General features: G+C 40.0%; 1 long non-coding RNA gene across 1 annotated transcript in view; it reads left to right on the top strand.

Annotated features, from left to right (window-relative positions):
* The window catches only part of LOC135225067 (uncharacterized), a 48359-nt gene extending 31018 nt beyond the window's left edge, over window positions 1–17341 (top strand). Inside the window, exon 3 of the long non-coding RNA XR_010316912.1 lies at window positions 16803–17341. This is a non-coding gene — a long non-coding RNA (uncharacterized LOC135225067). The remainder of the gene's footprint in view (window positions 1–16802) is intronic.
* Window positions 17342–18389: the final 1048 nt, after the last annotated feature.

Genomic DNA, 18389 nt, shown 5'->3' on the forward strand with positions numbered 1-18389 from the left:
ATTACAGGCAGTTCCTGGGTTACGACAGGTTCGGGTTACGACGTTCCGAGGTTAAGGCGCTTCTCGATTATATTAATCAGACATTATTTCCAGGGTTACAACGCCTACAACTCTCATCTGGCAGATGAAATATGACACCAAAAATGCAAAGTAATCAATATTTGAAGGTTTTTTTAATGAAAAATGCAATAAGAATGCAGTTTACATAGTTTTCAATGCACCCAAAGCATTAAAAGTGAGGTTTTCTTAGGATTTTTTACGATGTTCCGGCTTACGACAATTTTCGGGATACAACGCGTCTCAAGAACGGAATTCCCGTCGTAACCCGGGGACTGCTTGTACATTGCCCTAAAACTACTGGATATATGATAAAGTCCTTTTAGGGACTAATGGTAAAATGGCTGAAGTTCTTCCTATACATTTTTAAGCTGTGTACATTCATTTGAGTGTTCCCTATTTGTTTTTTAATGCTGAAATGAACGAGAAATTGGTGCTGGACGGGAAACTGGTGCCACTACCCTAACTTGACAGGAGCCTGAGTACCTTTTTAGGCGAGAATAGTTCTTACTACTCCAGGAGAGTAGAATAACGGGTCTTTGGAGTCTTCAGAATTCTGGAGTGAAAAATATGTTGTTATCCAAAAACTCATTAACCCTTAAACGCCGAAGGGGTATATTAAAAATCGTCTTCCGTGTGCCGAGGCGGTCTCGGAGTGAGCGAGGAAGCGGAAAAAAAAAAAAATTTTTTAAATCACAGCGTGCTTAGTTTTCAAGATCAAGAGTTCATTTTTGGCTCCTTTTTTTGTCATTGCCTGAAGTTTAGTATGCAACCATCAAAAATGAAAAAAAATTATCATATATAAATAATGTGATATATAATTGTATTCAAATCGCGCTATGCGCAAACGGTTAAAGGTAACGAGTCAATTTTTTTTTCGTTGTAATGTGCACTAAATTGCGATCATTTTGGTATATAACACATTGTAAAACGATAAAAGCAACACAGAGAAAATATTATCACAAAATAATGCATGAATTCGTAACGCGCGGACGTAAACAAATATTTTTATACATTCAACTTCCCTGCCAGATATATACTTACCTATAGACTCCGTCGTCCCCGACAGAAATTCAAATTTCGCGGAACGCTAGAGGTAGGTCAGGTGATCTACTGCCCTGCCCTGGGTGGCAGGACTAGGAACCATTCCCGTTTTCTAATCAGATTTCCTCTGTCGCCCGGACCATCAACATTGTTTTTGGTTCCTCTTGACTGGATTTTCTTTTTTCATCGACAATTGATCTTCTTGACCGACTTTTGGTGACGTATCTGGATTGTTGGATTGGCATACGCTTTTGTGGACTGTTTTTGTGGACTTGCTTTGTAATTTTCTTAGAATATCTGACGCCGGAATGGTGATGAGATATTGTGTGAATGTAGGCTGTAAGGTGAGGTTGCCGAAAGCTTCGGTAGATCCTCACACCGTATGTAAAGGTTGCAGAGAGTATGAATGTTCTTTTACTAATACTTGTAAGGAATGTGAGAATTTGAGTGAGAGAGAGTGGAAGAATCTAACTACTTATTTGAAGAAGTTAGAGAGAGAGAGAGTGAGGAAAGCTTCCTCTAGAAGTATGAGTGGTTCTAGATCTAATGAGCTAGTTCCTAGTTTGGGAACTTCCCCTCTTGTAAGAATTGCCACTTCTCCTTCCTTTTCAGTCTCTTCTCTTCACCTATTGCAGATCCTGCAGATTCGGCAAAAGAACTTGCGGATCTAAAAGCAGCTTTTAAAATCATGGAAAACAAAATGGCTGCTATGCAAGGTAAGGCTAGTGATTGTACAGTGGACAGTGATATGAGTGTTCCCAGTGTAGTGGAGGGGGCATCTGGTCGGCTCCACAACACTTCCAGGTCTAGACCTCTTCCAAGCTCCCATGCCCAGAGGAGAAGGAATGTCAAAAACCGTAAAGAGGTTGTGGAGATTCCCCACCGATCAGGTGTCCCTTCGGCAGGCTCTGTGACACCCCAGACTGCCAGGGATCGCTATTGCAAAAGCGTCCTGCGTGAGTGTTTCTCGTCGTCGGGATCTTCGTCTCCTAGACGCGGTTGGAGGGATTCTGATCGCTCGCGACCATTGAAGAGGAGTTTGGAAGGCGCCAACTCTTGACTCGAGCCGGAACGCTTCCCTGAGGAGTCTCCTTCGGATGTTAAGAGGGCAAAGAGAGCCCTATTGTCACCCGTAGTTGACGTGGAGCCCATACACACCTCCCCTCCTCCTTCTCCTCCTCCTCCCGAAGAGGAGAAAAGAGGAGGCTCTAAGAGAATCCTCTCTATGCAAGAGCAGATATCGTCGTTAGTGGGAGTGCTTTCAAAGGAACCTCCTCGAAGGAAAGATACTTTCCCTTCCCATCAGAGGTCCCTCCAGACGTATGGAGGTCCCTGCCGCCAGGAGCGAAGCTCCTACCAGGAGTGAGGCTCCTAACAAGAGCGAGGAGCCAACCAAACGCAAGGCTCCTGCTAGGAGTGAAGAGTCGTTCAGGCGCGTGGCATCTTCCAGGAGTGAGGAGTCAATCAGACGGGAGTCAATTAAACGCGTGACTTCTAACAGGAGTGAGGAGTCAACCAAGCGCACGACTCCAACCAGGTGTGAGGAGCCTAACAGGCGTGTGGCGCCAGCCAGGAGTGAGGAGTCACCCAGGAGGCAGGAGCCAGGAGCCCGGAGTCAGGAGTCAGGAGTCAGGAGGCAGGAGGCAGGAGTCAGGAGTCAGGAGTCGGAAATCAACCATGAGGCAAGATTCGACTAGACTCGTGTCCGAATTTGGTGGCTCTTCCCCAGACAGAAGCACCTCTCCTTCGGATCGAAGGAGGTCTTGGAAAGACTCATCCTCCAAACGGGAACGTTCTCCCTCTTCCGATCGAGTTTTAGAAGAGGTGTCAGAAGACGAGCTCCCTACAAATGAGGGACTGTCTAACTACAAGACTTTAGCCTCCTTATTACTTCAAGAGTATGGAGACTCTCTTAGCCCAGCCGCTCCTCCTTCGCCTCGTTCGCTCTTCTCGAGTACTACGACAGTAAAGTCCTCTGCTTTCCTTAAGATGAAACCAGCAATTTCTATGAAGAAGGCCCTCCAGTCTCTAGATTCATGGATGGGCACGAAGAAAGAGTTGGGCAAAACAGTGTTCTGCATGCCTCCTTCCAAACTCCTTGGAAGGAGAGGTATTTGGTACGGGACAGGAGAAGCTATGGGTCTTTCTCTCCCTGCATCTGCAGACGCAGACTTCTCGAATCTGGTTGTGTCCTCCAGACGACACTCTTTAGGGTCGGCCAGATCGACATGGAGCATTTCGGAGTTGAACCACCTTCTTAAAGACTATTTCATCGTCTTAGAAGTGTTCAATTTCCTAGACTGGTCTCTCGGGAGTACTTGCTAAGAAGTCTCAGGACTCGGAATTTCTTAATTACCCAGAAGTTCTTCATAGCGTCCTGGCATTTATGGACAAGGCAGTACAAGACGGTTCGGGAGAGGTTTCTTCCCTATTTGGAGCAGGTTTGCTAAAGAAGAGATCGGTGTATGGATCCCTTTTGTCTAAGGCTGTTTCTCCTAGTCAGAGAACCCCGTTATTGTTCGCCCCTTTGTCCGATCATCTGTTTCTTTCTCAGTTGGTGAAAGATATAATCTCCGATCACTTAACTGAGAAGCGGCACGACCACACACAAGACCTCCTTGGTGCAGACAACGAAGAGTCGCCCTGTAGTTTCAACTATTAAGAAGGACTCTCGTCCTCCTCAGCAGCCCTTTCGTGGAGGTGCAACGGCTCGTCCCCCCTCCAGAAAGAAGAGCTCTGATAAGAGAGGAAGGTCTTCTTTCAGGCCCTTCAAGAAAGGAAAATGACTTGCAAATCCTCCAAACACCAGTAGGCGCCAGACTCCTGAACTTCGCAGGAGCCTGGGCGCGGAGAGGAGCCGACTCTTGGTCGGTTTCGTTTCTAAAGAAGGGATACATCATCCCCTTCGAAGACAGTCCTCCCCTAACCTCTACTCTCGGGAACTGTCAGCAAGATACAAAGACCCTATAATGAAAGATACGCTCCTTCAAATGGTGGATCAAAATGTGGTAAAAGGAAAAGGGGCCATCGAACTAGTACAGGATCCACTTCTCCCCAGGATTTTACAATCGCCTTTCCTAGTGCCAAAGGCTTCGGGGGTGGGGGGGGTGGAGACCGGTACTGGACATAAGCGCGCTGAACCGATTTGTACAAAAGAAGAAGTTCCGAATGGAAACGTCCTCCTCGGTGATGTCAGCCCTACGTCCAGGAGATTGGATGGTCTCGCTGGACTTACAAAATGCGTATTTCCACGTCCCCATTCACCACTCGTCGAAGAAATATCTTCGGTTCATGATAGGGGGCAAGATTTTTCACTTCAGGGCTCTGTGTTTCGGCCTGTCTACAGCTCCTCAGGTCTTCACCAACCTGATGGCGAATGTAGCGAAATGGCTTCATCTAGAGGGAATCAACATCTCCCTCTACTTAGACGACTGGCTCATCAGGGCCAAGTCGGAGAGCCAGTGTTTGGAGGACCTGATGATAACACGAAATCTGATACAGTCTCTGGGATTACTCGTAAACCTCCGAGAAGTCGCAACTGATCCCAGCCAGACATGTTTATCTGGGATTCAGATGGATTCTCGGGTTTTCGGGTGTTTTCCTTCGCAAGAGAGAGTCACTCGAGGCTTGTCAAAGATCTCGAACTTCTTAGAGAGAGAACACAGTTCAGCGAGGGAATATTTGAGCCTGTTAGGGAACTCTGTCCTCGCTAGAGAAGTTTTCTTCACTCTAGAGAGGCTTCACCTTCGCCCTCTTCAGTTTTTCCTGAAAAAGGTATGGAGTTGGAAGACGGGGCAACTCTCAGACTCTTTTCTGATTCCCCAGGAGGTGAAGAATCACTTAAAGTGGTGGATCATTACTCTAAAGAAGAACGAAGGCGTGTCCCTTGCCCTGCGGAACCCCAACCAAGTGTTATTTTCCGACGCTTCGGAGAGTCGGGATGGGAGCAACGCTAGGAGCAAGGGAGGTGTCGGGCACCTGGACAAAGGAACAGGTGTCTTGGCATATCAATTGCAAGGAGCTAGTGGCCATACACCTGGCCTTAAGATTCTTCGAGGAGGTAGTCAGAGGCGGGGTGGTTCAGATAAACTCGGACAACACCACGGCTCTGGCTTACATCCGCAAACAAGGAGGGACTCATTCGTTCTCCCTCTATCAGCTAACAAGAGATCTGTTAACCTGGACAGAGGAAAGAGGTATAACTCTCCTCACAAGATTTGTACAAAGGATACGAAATGTGAGAGCAGACAGGCTAAGCAGGAGGAATCAGGTCCTTCCCACAGAGTGGACTCTACACGCAGAAGTGTGTCGAAGTCTGTGGTCCCTGTGGGGGAGGCCTCACATAGACCTATTGCTACGTTCCTCTCCAAAAGGGTAGAGATATTTTGCTCGTTAGTAGAAGATCCAAGAGCCTTTGCAATCGACGCGTTTCTCCTAAATTGGTCGGGCCTAGACGCCTACGCCTTTCCCCCCATTCAAGATCCTGGGGGAAGTACTCAGGAAATTCGTGGCCGTCATAGGGGACGAGGTTGACCCTCATAGCCCCATTTTGGCCAGCCCAAGAATGGTTCACGGAGGTTACTGGAGTGGATAGTGGACTTCCCCAGGTCTCTGCCAAGCAGAACAGATCTACTCAGACAACCCCACTTCGAGAGGTTTCATCACAACCTCCCCGGTCTTGCTCTGACTGCCCTTCGGATATCGAAAGACTCGTCAGAGCGAGGGGATTTTCTCGCAAAGCTGCAAGCGCTATCGCTAGAGCCCGCAGATCTTCAACGAGACGAGTATACCAATCGAAGTGGGAAGTCTTTAGGAGATGGTGTAGGGACGAAGCTGTCCTCCCCTCCAGTACCTCTGTAACCAACATTGCCGATTTCCTCCTTTTTCTTAGAGAGGAATCTGCAACTTTCTGTGTCTACCATCAAGGGATACAGGCGTATGCTGTCAGCAGTATTCCGGAATCGAGGGCTGGAGATTGCAGAGAATAAGGATCTCCACGATTTGATTCGGTCTTTCGAGACTTCGAAATCAAGGACTCCGAGAACACCTAGCTGGAATCTGGACGTGGTCCTGAAATTCCTTGCCTCGGACAAATTCGAACCTCTACATCTTGCCTCCTTCCGGGACATTACTAGGAAATGTTTATTCCTATTGTCCCTCGCGACGGCCAAGAGGACGAGCGAATTGCACGCTCTGGACTCTAAAGTGGGGTTTAAAGGAGATGCGGCTATCTGTTCGTTCCAGACATTATTTCTGGCGAAAAATGAGAACCCATCAAAACCTTGGCCCAGGAGCTTTGAGGTAAAAGGCCTATCTAACCTGGTAGGTAGAGAGATAGAAAGGTCTCTCTGCCCGGTTAGGGCTCTTAAATTTTATTTGGAGAAAAAGAAGCAGATGGGAGGTTGTCAACAGGGTCTTTGGTGTGCTGTGAAGAACCCCAAAAGACTCATGTCTAAAAACGCCTTAGCCTTCTTTGTGAGAAGCGTAATTACTGAGGCGCACAAGAATTGCCCGGATGAATCCTTCGGACTTCTAAGAGTTAAAACTCATGAAGTAAGGGCGGTAACAACGTCGCTAGCGTTTCAAAAGAATATGTCTCTAAGGAATATCATAGAAACTACATATTGGAGATACAATTCAGTTTTTGCGTCTCATTACCTGAAGGATGTAAGGGTGACCTATGAGAAATGCTTCTCTCTCGGTCCGTTTGTGTCAGCAGATACAGTACTGGGACTTGGAGCAAAGACTGATCCTTAAAATTTCTTTTATCTTAAATGTACATAAAACCCTCTTGTCAGATATGTGCTTGGTTTCCTACTAGCAAGTGTGCTGATGTCGCACGGGCGGCTGGTGTCTTTGCTGGTAGGGGACCAGGGGTATATATGGCTAGTAGGGGGGTACAAATTTTTTTTATTTTTATAAAGTGTATGTGATTTTATGTTTCGAGTTATTGGTTGTTTGTAGGGAGTTTGGGGATAACTCCTTGTAAATCTTTAGAACTAAGCTTAACAAAATGGATGTTAGGATCAGGTGATCGGGATCGGTGTTGTGCTCCTTGAACAAGGTGTATTGTCTTGTTAGTGGAATAGCACCCAATGACAAAGGCCTTTAGGCTCTGCCGAGTAAGTGGATAAGACCCCATTGGCAGACCCACAAGAACTCTTAGCCATAGATCAATATCTTGCTGAGGCTCTTGAGGCGAAGCAGACTCCTGGGCAGTAGCCACGAAGTCTTCCGCCTAATCAGGTAGGAACCAAGGTTTATTAATACCTACAACATATGTTGTTTACCTGTCTATTTCAGTAGTTAGCTGTCTCTTACCCACCACCATTGGGTGCTAATCAGCTAAGTATATATCTGGCAGGGAAGTTGAATGTATAAAAATGATATTGTCATGATACAATAAAGTTTTATACATACTTACCGGACAGATATATACGATTAATGGTCCATCCAGCCTCCCCGCGGGAGACAGGTGGAAGAGAGGAAATCTGGTTAGAAAATGGGAATGGTTCCTAGTCCTGCCACCCAGGGCAGGGCGTAGATCACCTGACCTACCTGTACGTGTGCCGCGAAATTTGAATTTCTGCGGGGACGACGGAGTCTATAGCTAAGTATATATCTGTCAGGTAAGTATGTATAAAACTTTATTGTATCATGACAATATCATTTTTTTCAAAAATTCACCATAAATCTAAATATTGTCCTAGAGACCTCCAATTTCTTTCAAAATGAAGACAAATGATTGAATATTACTATACTGTAAGAGTATTAGCTTACAATTGCAGTTTTTGACCATATCTGACGAGTTAAAGTTGACCAAATGTCAAATTTTTTTATATATTTTTTTTATATGCTATTATTTCGGAAATTAGAAAAGCTACAACCTTCAAATATTTTTTGTTTTATTCTACATAAAATTGCACACATTTTCATATATAAAACTCTATGAAATGCCTAATATGAAATGGAGCAAATATTCCGAGAATGCGACGTACGCATTTCGGAGATTTGTGGCGGAGAATCCGTGCGCGTAGGGAAGGAAAGTTTTTTTTTTTTTAAATTCACCATAAATCTAAATATTGTGTTAGAGACTTCGAGTTTGTTTCAAAATGAAGATAAATGACTGAATATTACTAGACTGTAAGAGTTTTAGCTTACAATTGCGTTTTTCGACCATTTCGGTAGTCAAAGTTGACCGGACGTGGATTTTTTCTATTTATCGTGATTTATATGCAAATATTTCGAAAATGAGAAAAGCTACAACCTTCAATTATTTTTTGTTGTATTCTACATAAAATTGCGCACATTTTCATATATAAAACTTTATGTAACGGCTAATTTAAAATGGGGCAAACATTACCACAATCGCACGTATGATTTTTTCGGAAGAGTTACCGCGCTGACGTAAAGAAAATGTTATTTTTTTCATAAATTCACCATAAATCGAAATATTGTGCTAGAGACTTCCAATTTGTTGCAAAATGAAGGTAAATGATTGAATATTACTAAAATATAAGAGTTTTAGCTTACAATTGTGTTTTTCTACCATTTCAGTAGTCAAAGTTGACTGAAGGTTGAAAATTTGTCACTTATCATTTTTTATATGAAAATATTTCAAAACTGATAAAAGCTACAACCATGGGTTGTTTTTAGTTGTATTGTGCATGAAATTGTGCACATTTCCATATATAAAACTTTATGTAACGGCTAATTTTAAAATGGTGCAAACATTACCACAATCGCATGTATGATTTTTTTCTGAAGAGTTACCGCGCGGGCGTAAGGAAAAAGTTTTTTCATAAATTCACCATAAATCAAAATATTGTGCTAGAGATTTCCAATTTGTTGCAAAATGAAGGTAAATGATTGAATATTACTAAAATATAAGAGTTTTAGTTTACAATTGCGTTTTTCGACCATTTCGTTAGAGTCAAAGTTGACCGAAGGTTGAAATTTTGGCACTTATCGTTATTTATATGAAAATATCTCAAAACTGATAAAAGCTACAATCATGAGTTTTTTTTTTTTTTTTTTTTTGTATTTACATAAAAATGCGCACATTTTCATATATAATACTCTATGTAACGGCTAATTTAAAATGGTACAAAAATTATGTCAAAGTGACGAAATAATTTCCGAGATGTGTCACCAATACTTTTTAGTGCGGCAAGAAAGAAATTCGCGCTTGCGCGCCTGCGTAACGATTGTAAACAAAACAACACCTTTATCCGTGAACTCCCAGCATCCCCCAAGGCGCGTGATTCAAGAGTTTTTGGCTGGTAGCCCTATAAGTATTTTTCAGCAAATTTTTAAAAAAACTTTTGTATGTCGACGTAAAATACGTCCAGTCGACACCCGAGAGACAAATATCATTAAGTGGACTGATGGAATGGTATCATGTGGTGGGGTTCTTCAGTTTTGGACCGGTCAACAGAATTTTTTGTCATTTGGAAATTAGGTGCTGTAATGAAGAAGGTGAATTTGAAACATCCTTCCCTTTCAGGAACTGTTATTGTTTATCTTCAAAAAGGTCATTAGATTACATACACAGAGATATTTTAGTCAAATTCAGATGATGATAATGGACAAAAGAAAGGTCGTGGATCAGATAGAAGCCCGATACGCATATGTCACTCTGGAAGTTTACAATTTTTTTGTCCATCATCATCTTCCAAAATTAACTAAAATATCCCTGTGTATGTAAACTAATGGCCCTTTTTGTAGATGAGCAAATTTTAACAATTCCTGAAAGGGAATAGTAATGCATTTCAAATTCACCTTCCTCATCACAGCACCAAATTCCCACATGGCAAAAAATTCTGTTGACCAATCTGAAACTGAAGAACCCACAACATTATTAACAAGATACCGCTCAATCTATCCCCTTAATGACCTTTGTTAGCTTAATCTCCAAAGACCCCCGTTATTCTACTCTGCCAGTGTAGTAAGAACTATGTATTTCCACCTAAATAACTACTCAGGCTACTGTTAAGTGTGATGTGCTTGTAATGAAGACAATAGAATATTTTTTAAAACAGAACTTACTTTGTAATACAGCTTGAAACCATCCCTTCTTGCAGTGAGGTCAGACAACACCGGGAATTACTTTTAACAGTCACTACAGGCAATTTGGATCCAGAATGTAAAGGTAGCCAGGTGGGGAGTCTTCTGGAGTATGTTATAAAACTGAGCTGGACACAATTAGGCTTTTGTAAGGTAATAATTTGGAATACAAAAATTACTTTCATTTTGGAAAAATTATACATTTTACAATAAGGGGAATAAAAGACCTCTAGTTTTGAGTGTGATAACAAGACACCTCAAAAGAACTTGGATGCTGATGCTCTGCTAAGCCTTTCCTCTATTCAGCTTGATTGTGGCAGTTTTGTTGTTCATCTTAAGTCAAAGCATCCTTGGGAAACTTTTCCTATGTGCAAGATTTTTCTCTTGTCAACCACTTTTTTCCAGTTCCATGAGAACCTAAAATGTTTGCTCTTTTCACTTAGTAGTTATCCAGCAGCACCTCATTTATAGAAGATTTTGTTTAGAAACAGCCAAATTTATCTCCAAGCCATGCAAAGTTTCAACAGTCATTTTCTGTCAAGCAAAGTGTAACCAGTTCTTTCAACTGGTGTAGTAAAATGGATTGATGATTTGGACCTTTTAAGGCAAAAATTAAAAGTTGATGGAAATTAGCTATACACATCGTTGTATAGAGGGGATGGCCCTATCAGACTTCTTTTTCGTTTTATTTCCCCTCTTGCTGCTACTGCTCATACCACCTGATAGCAAGTTTTTGGCAAAAAAAGGCAAGCAGCTGCCAGTAATGTTAGTAGGTCAATATGCTGCAGCAATAGTGTGGCAGTAGTTCAATATGCTGCAGCAATAGTATGGCTACTTCTGAGATGGGAAAAACTACTTTGTCAGTCCTACTTTTGTGGACTCCAAGTGGAATCAGTTTACTATATGGTGAGGTGAAAGGGCAGGAAATATAAAAAATTGATGGGGTTCAGGTGGATGTCCAGATGCATGTGTTGGATAGTGTATGCCTTGCCTCCATTCAGCTTCATTACATCAAATTTAGACAAATTTCAGGCTTGTAAACTTCTTTGTCAACATTGGAAATGTTGAATCATTCTTTAACCAGCAGCGCCTCAGTGATAGGTTGAGTTTTACCAAAGCTGATAAAGCCATATCCAAGCCATGCAAATTTTTATCTTTCAATTTTATCTCAGCAGAGGAATCAGTTTTGAAGTGAAAGAAGTATTAAATAGTAAGCACCAGTAGTTTCCATGTGTCAGAACCTTTGAGATCAGCTATTACCTCTTCCTGGATTAATTATTTCAACAAAATTTTTCATTTGAGGTTTATTGTCTGTCTTGTATGCATCCCAGGTCAGCATGAGTGCCCCCCCTACTTTTCACCCAGATTATCTGGCCTAGATTTTCTCATACTTTGAGACTCTGTTTAACAACATTTTGGAATGTGCTGACAAGTGTTTGCCGCGATTTGAGATTTCCTAAAACACACACCAGCACTATTTGGGCACTCCATCCCCTCTATCCCCTCTGATTGACAGTTTTAATGCTCCCTATAATTTATGCTAATTGTCCTGAAGGAGCTAGCTCCTCGTTGGATGAGTGGTTTTTGCGCTCGGCTACCAATCTGGTGGTCCGAAGTTCAATTCTCGGCTTGGCCAACGCGGAATTAGAGAAATTTATTTCTGGTGATAGAAATTCATTTCTCGATATAATGTGGTTTGTCTCGATATAATGTGGTTCAGATCCCACAATAAGCTGTAGGTCCCATTGGTAGGTGACCAATTGGTTCCTAGCCTCATAAAAATATGTAATCCTTCACATAATATTCACATACTAGTATCCCTTTATAATATACAAACATAACAAATATGCATCTTTTCCGTGGATCTTTTAAAAAGTTATGCTTTACTTCACTGCATCCAATAATATTGTATTTATTTTCATATTACTATTGTTGTATTATAAAATAAAAAATAGCTGTATTGAAGTCAAATCAGAGCGATTTTCTTCCTTCTAGTTAGCATAGATGAATCTCAAGATATACTCTATTGATAGGGGGACAAGGTTATTTTACGTTATACAAAGTGTTTTCATGTCAAAATATCACTTGAATTCATATTGTTGTGAACGAAATTTAGTTATTTTTTTCGTAAGTAGATGGCACTGTACAAAAAACAACAGATTGCTTTCGATATTTTCATTTGATTTCATCAGAATACTACGAGCTTTGCATATTTATCTTTTATCGGAGTGAACACAGTAAAATGTATTCTTTCATGCCAAATAGTTTTGATTAAAACACATTTCTCTCAAATTTTGTTTACGGTCGAGTTTGATGGTGCTATACTGAAGTTTCCATGTTGCCGATGCACTATAGTCGTTAGCAGATGAACATTTTTTCCTCAGTTACGATAATTCGTCTTAAGATAACCCGATTTTATGAGAGACCAAATTACAATAGCCTAACTTTATCCCATCTTCTAGTTACAGAAGTTCAAAAACAGCAAATGGGAATGATGAAAGTATGGTTTTAACGTTATACTCGTTGCGTAAACATGTACAGCCATGAACAACTGAACGAGAAACAATTTTTTTTTTTCAAAGTAGTACAGCCAAATTAGATAACATCCGTTAGGGTTGTATTTCAATCATCATACTATTGTACACTATTAACGTAATTATTATAAATGATGCTATGTAGAATAGAACCGAGATATCTTAATGTAATAACTTTATTCGCTATAGATCAAAGATCAATCGGGAAAGATACTGTTAAATTTAAACCTAGTTATAACCGAAGCTGAGAAAACTGTTCAAGCTGCTAATGACTATTATCGTGCATCGGCAACAAGGATAAAACTCAAGTAAACGCATGCCATCAAACACAACCGTAGATAAAATTGAGATAAAATCATCTTAATCAAAACTACTGTGCTTGAAAGAACACATTTTACTGTTGGTTTCACGCCGATATAAGATAAATAATGTAAGTTCATATTACAATGATATAAAGGAAAATTGCAAACGGAATCACATAATTTTTTTACGTAATAAACATGCCGCCAAGGTAATCTGTTAACGAAAAAAATTAGTTCACAATCACGAGGAGACCTATTCAATTCATATTTCCACCTAAAAACACGTCATATAAGGAAAAATAACCTTGTCTCATATAAGTCAAGTATCTAGATATTCGTTTATGCTAACTAGAAGCAAGAAAATTCACTCAGAATTGCGTTGAATATGGTGAAACAAACTTATTCGCCATCAGCTGATTTCAAACCTAAACATTGGCCGCTCCGCGGAATACTGGCTTAGATTTACCATAGTATTTAATAATACAATAGTATGAGAATACATACAATATTGTTGGATACAGTGAAGTAATGTACAACTTTTTAAAGGATTTATGGAAAAGATGCATAACTAATAAAATAACACCATGCATTTTTCGGAACAGTGGCGGACAAGAAGGGACATGAAAAAACATCCTCTGACAACGTAGAAGGTAGTTACAAAAGCTGCCTTTATTTGTATCATATTTATGTACAAAAATGAAAATACCCTATATGTAACATATTTTCATAAACATTTTAAACATAAAAGCATGAACATTTATAAAATCGACACATCGATCGCTAAATTTTCACTCTTTTTAACTATATTTTCGGAAAAACGGCAGGTGACGGCTTACAAGAACGAACACGAAAAAACATCTATTTGATAACGTGAAGGGCAGTTTCAAAAGCTGCCTTTGTATCATATTTCTGGGCAGAAATAAAAATGCCCTATACGTAATACATTTTCATACACATTTTAAACATAAAAGCATGAGCTTTTATAAAATCGACACATCGATCGCTAAATTTGCACTTTTTTTAACTATATTTTCGGATGAGCGGCAGGCGGTGGCTCACAAGAAAGAACATGAAAAAACATCCACTTTGATAACATGAAGGACAGTTTCAAAAGCTGCCTTTGTATTATATTTCTGTGCAGAAATAAAAATACATACCCTATATGTAATACATTTTCATACACATTTTAAACATAAAAGCATGAACATTTATAAATCGACACATCCATAGCTAAATTTGCACTTATGTAACTCTATATTTTCGGCATAGAATAGTGTCAGAGGCATATATTTTACCCTAATACCTACGTAATAACTCTCCATAAAATTTGTTAATATCATTTGCATAACCTTTATGGTCTGAATGGCATTTCTACAAATGTATGAACTCGTTAGACAAGTGTTAGCGGCACTGTTAACCGAAAATTATGCCGTAAGAATACCTTGAAATGCCTTATTTTTCTAAAGAATATTTTTGACGACAGCCGTAAAACCGATTCGACGCTAAGCGATTGCGCCGTTAACTGCGGGCCGATCTTTTCTCCATAGAGAATAAGGATATAGTAATGAAAAAATATATCTGTCCTATTCTTTTAGCATCATTTGTAACAATTATGGTAATTTTTTACTATCATATGATGGTTGAAATGCAAGCAAGCCGCTGTAGTTATCGGATTTGGTTCATAGCAAATCAGCTGTTTCTGGCTGTATGTGTTTACACAACAAGTGTAACATTACTGACTATTTAGCTTTCTCTTTTACTCTTTTTAACTTAACTAGAAGATGGGATAGATAAAGAGATGGAGGAAAAGGGTTTAGCCTAACTAGAAAATGGGATGATAAATAGGAGGAAAAGAGGTTAGCCTATTGTAATTTGGTCTCAAAAATTGAACTCGCATGTTACATGAGATAAATGATCAAATCATTGTTTTAGGGTGAAAATTTGGGGGTCTCACCTGAAGGAGCTGTTTACACATGTATGTATGATTTCTTAATTTTTTCATATTTAAAAAGCACTTAAGATACCTCTTTGGATAAAAAGAGTTATTTCATGCTTGCAGTGATATTCAGTGGAGTAAGGTAAAATTAATATAAAAAAACAACTTTGCATCACTTCTTTGCAACAGCAGCGGCTATTATGGACTGAAGTTTATCATATGTGTTGTTACTAAGTGTTGCCAATTGACCTCAGAATGCTGTCAGATTACAGCCTGAGAGAGAAATTGAGTTTGACCAGATACTTACTTACTTGCATAATAATAAACTAATAACCTGCAAATCAAGCATGTACAATTGGCCAGGTAACATTTTGTAAAGCAAGACTGATGTAATATACAAAGACAGTTGCAAAGAATATATGCTGTAATTATAGTACGTAGAATTGTTACTATACACAAAAGCTTTATCGCTACCTAAAAACTCCTTAGTACAAAGATTGCTACATATGAAGGGCCGGTAACACTGGCTACTGCTGTCCAGATATGTACTTGTGAAATCTGCAATATCTGATATAAGATGTTGTAAGTGCACATATACTTGCTCTGGAAGGAAACAGAGGCTCAGATAGTTGTAGTTCAGTCCATAATTAAAAGATAAGGTGGAATTAACTCATTACTTGCAAACGCCATGGAGATAACCCCATAAAACAAAAAATCATATTTTGTCAGCATTAGGATAATGTCTAAGGCTGGATGGATAAACTCTGCTCCCAGCCTAAATTGGGAGTATTTAAAGAATTAGTTGGAAATTTTATTTATTATTGACCTTTTTTGTGACCTTAACTATGAAATTAAGCAGTTGTATCAATATTTGAGGCAGTGATTGAAGGACCATGAGGTATCAACCTGTCAAATTTAATGAAGATATGATTAAAGACTGGGATCCAAATAATAAGAGTACTACTGTATTACAATAACTGTATGGTTAAAGATATTTGCTGGTCTAATCATTCTTATTTCCTATTTAAACTAGTCAAAGTAAGGATCAGGAAGGAAAATCATAAGAATTTTCAACTAATGCTTGGTATAAAAAATGAAATAATTTTCCATGTTGAGAGAGAAATTTCAGGATACAGGCAGTCACCGGGTTACGACGGTGTCGGCTTACGACGTTCCGAGGTTACGACGCTTGTCAATAGACGTTATTTCCAGGGTTACAACGCATGTTCCAGGGTTACGACGCCTACAACGCTCATCTGGCAGATTGAAATATGACACCAAAAATGCAAAAATAATCAATATTTGAAGTTTTTTTGTTTTTTTTTGATGAAAAATGCCATAAGAATGCAGTTTACATAGTTTTCAATGCACCCAAAGCATTAAAAGTAAGGTTTTCTTAGGATTTTTGACAATGTTCCGGCTTCCGACGATTTTCGGCTTACAACGCGTCTCAAGAACAGAACCCCCGTCGTAACCCGGGGACCGCCTGTATCATAGAAATATATAGCTTGAAGATGAGAAGGATTAAGTACAGTATACGTAATATAGTAAACATTTAATAGGCAATATGTGCAGTGCTCATTATAATACTAGTGGGTATGATGGATTTTTAAAAAATGCTGCAGAGCTTATTATTTCACAATAGCATAATTGCATTAATAATTATATATATATATAAATGGTGAATAGAAATAAGCTATTCACCATTTATATATATAATTATTAATGCAATTTAAAAATTAATCATGTCAGTTAATAATATTAGTTATTTGATTAGCAAAAATCAGATGATATTATAGGTAAGGAGTACTTTATATATCTTCAAGTTTCACTAATGGTACTTTGTCATTTTTTTTGTTGCAGAAATCGAGGGCAGACCTTGCCACCATAACTGTGTACCATTGAGCTTTTGTATTCAGCTTTAGCTCATGAATAGTGCTTTGGGAAGTAGTTGTAGTTTTGTAATTGTAATATTTTTCACTTTAGTAGTACAGACTTCTGGTAACTTATAAAGGGAAAGTATGCTCCAACTATTTTTGCACACTTAGATATTACTCTGCAGTGGCCTGTACTTTGCATATGCTGCTCATGAGTGACCTTGTATCCCAAATATGGAATAATAGTGTGATATTTGTAGCTCCACATACATCAATTAATTTTGTAAATTGAGTTAATTTTAGTCAAGCATCACTGATTAAATCAGTTCTAATAAAATAGTTTAAGAAAATTGCTGTCATGTGAGTCTGTGATGTCACCGAGAACCTATGAATAACGTAGTGTAGTGGGATATTTGTGTGACATAGGTTTTTATAATTATAATTTAAATTCACTTGGTTTTATAGCAATCTACAACAGTACAACTTAGGTTTTTATTGTAGTGTCTTACCGAACAATTATAGAGCCGTGATTTCCACGAGCGGCAGGATACTAAATTCAAAATTTAGCGCGTCGGCGTCGCCAACACTGGTGGTGATGACGTCATCTCCCTCCACTCGCGGGAGAACCAGGTACAACTGCCCAGGTGAATTCAATTCTTTTCCTGCCGGCGTCCGGTGAACATCGGTGGTCGGTGCGGTTGGATGACTTTGCTTCGCTTTTTTTTTTCTTGTGGAATTGATCTTCGGAATTGGTGAAGTACTCTTTTTTGGCGTTGTGCTTATTTTGCTTTTTATTTAGGCGTTGCCATGTCGGATTCTAGTCCGTCGGGAGTTAGGTTTTGCATCTCAGGATGTAAAACTAGATTATCCAAGTTAGAATATGATTCTCACACTAAATGTGTTAAGTGTAGGGGACAGGTTTTGTTCAGCAGATCGAAACATGTAACGAGTGTAGTGATTGGACTGATTCTCAATGGAAGTTTTTTAGTTCATACTCGGAGAAATTAGCTAAAGACAGAATTAGAAAAGCAGCGCTTAGGAAAGTAGACTTAGCTCCGCTTCGTCTTGCGATGCTTCTGTTCCTTCTGTTTCTCCTCAAATTGTTATGTCTCCTTTAACTACACCTCCTATTCCTCCTACTAATCCCGCTTCTCCGGCTTCCCGTGTAGTTTCTTCCGACACCATTGCCAGTCTGGAATCGAGGTTAGATCAGAAATTTTCGGTACTAGCGAATACGGTTTTGCAACTTGGTAATTCAGTTAAGACGTTTTTGGAGAAAGCGGCTTCAGGTAAGAGTGTAGTTGAGGGTGCGTCTGTCCTGTCCTGACACGTTCTCCTAGACAAAGGTCACTGTCCAGCTCCCCCGCACCGGGGAGAAGACATACCGGAAGTCCAAGGGAGTCGATCGGGATTTGCCACAGACAGGCGCCTCTCTTGTTGAGCCTGTTGCGCCTCAACAGGGCTCGGTTAAGCGTTGGAAAGGTGTTGCGGTCAGACGCCTTTCGAATGATTCAAGCGATTCGTCTCCGGTCGCGCGGCGCTCTTGGCGAGATTCGCGCCCGTTTCGCGTCCA

The sequence above is a fragment of the Macrobrachium nipponense genome, chromosome 12 (genome assembly GCF_015104395.2).
Source record: "Macrobrachium nipponense isolate FS-2020 chromosome 12, ASM1510439v2, whole genome shotgun sequence".
NCBI lineage: Eukaryota > Metazoa > Arthropoda > Malacostraca > Decapoda > Palaemonidae > Macrobrachium > Macrobrachium nipponense.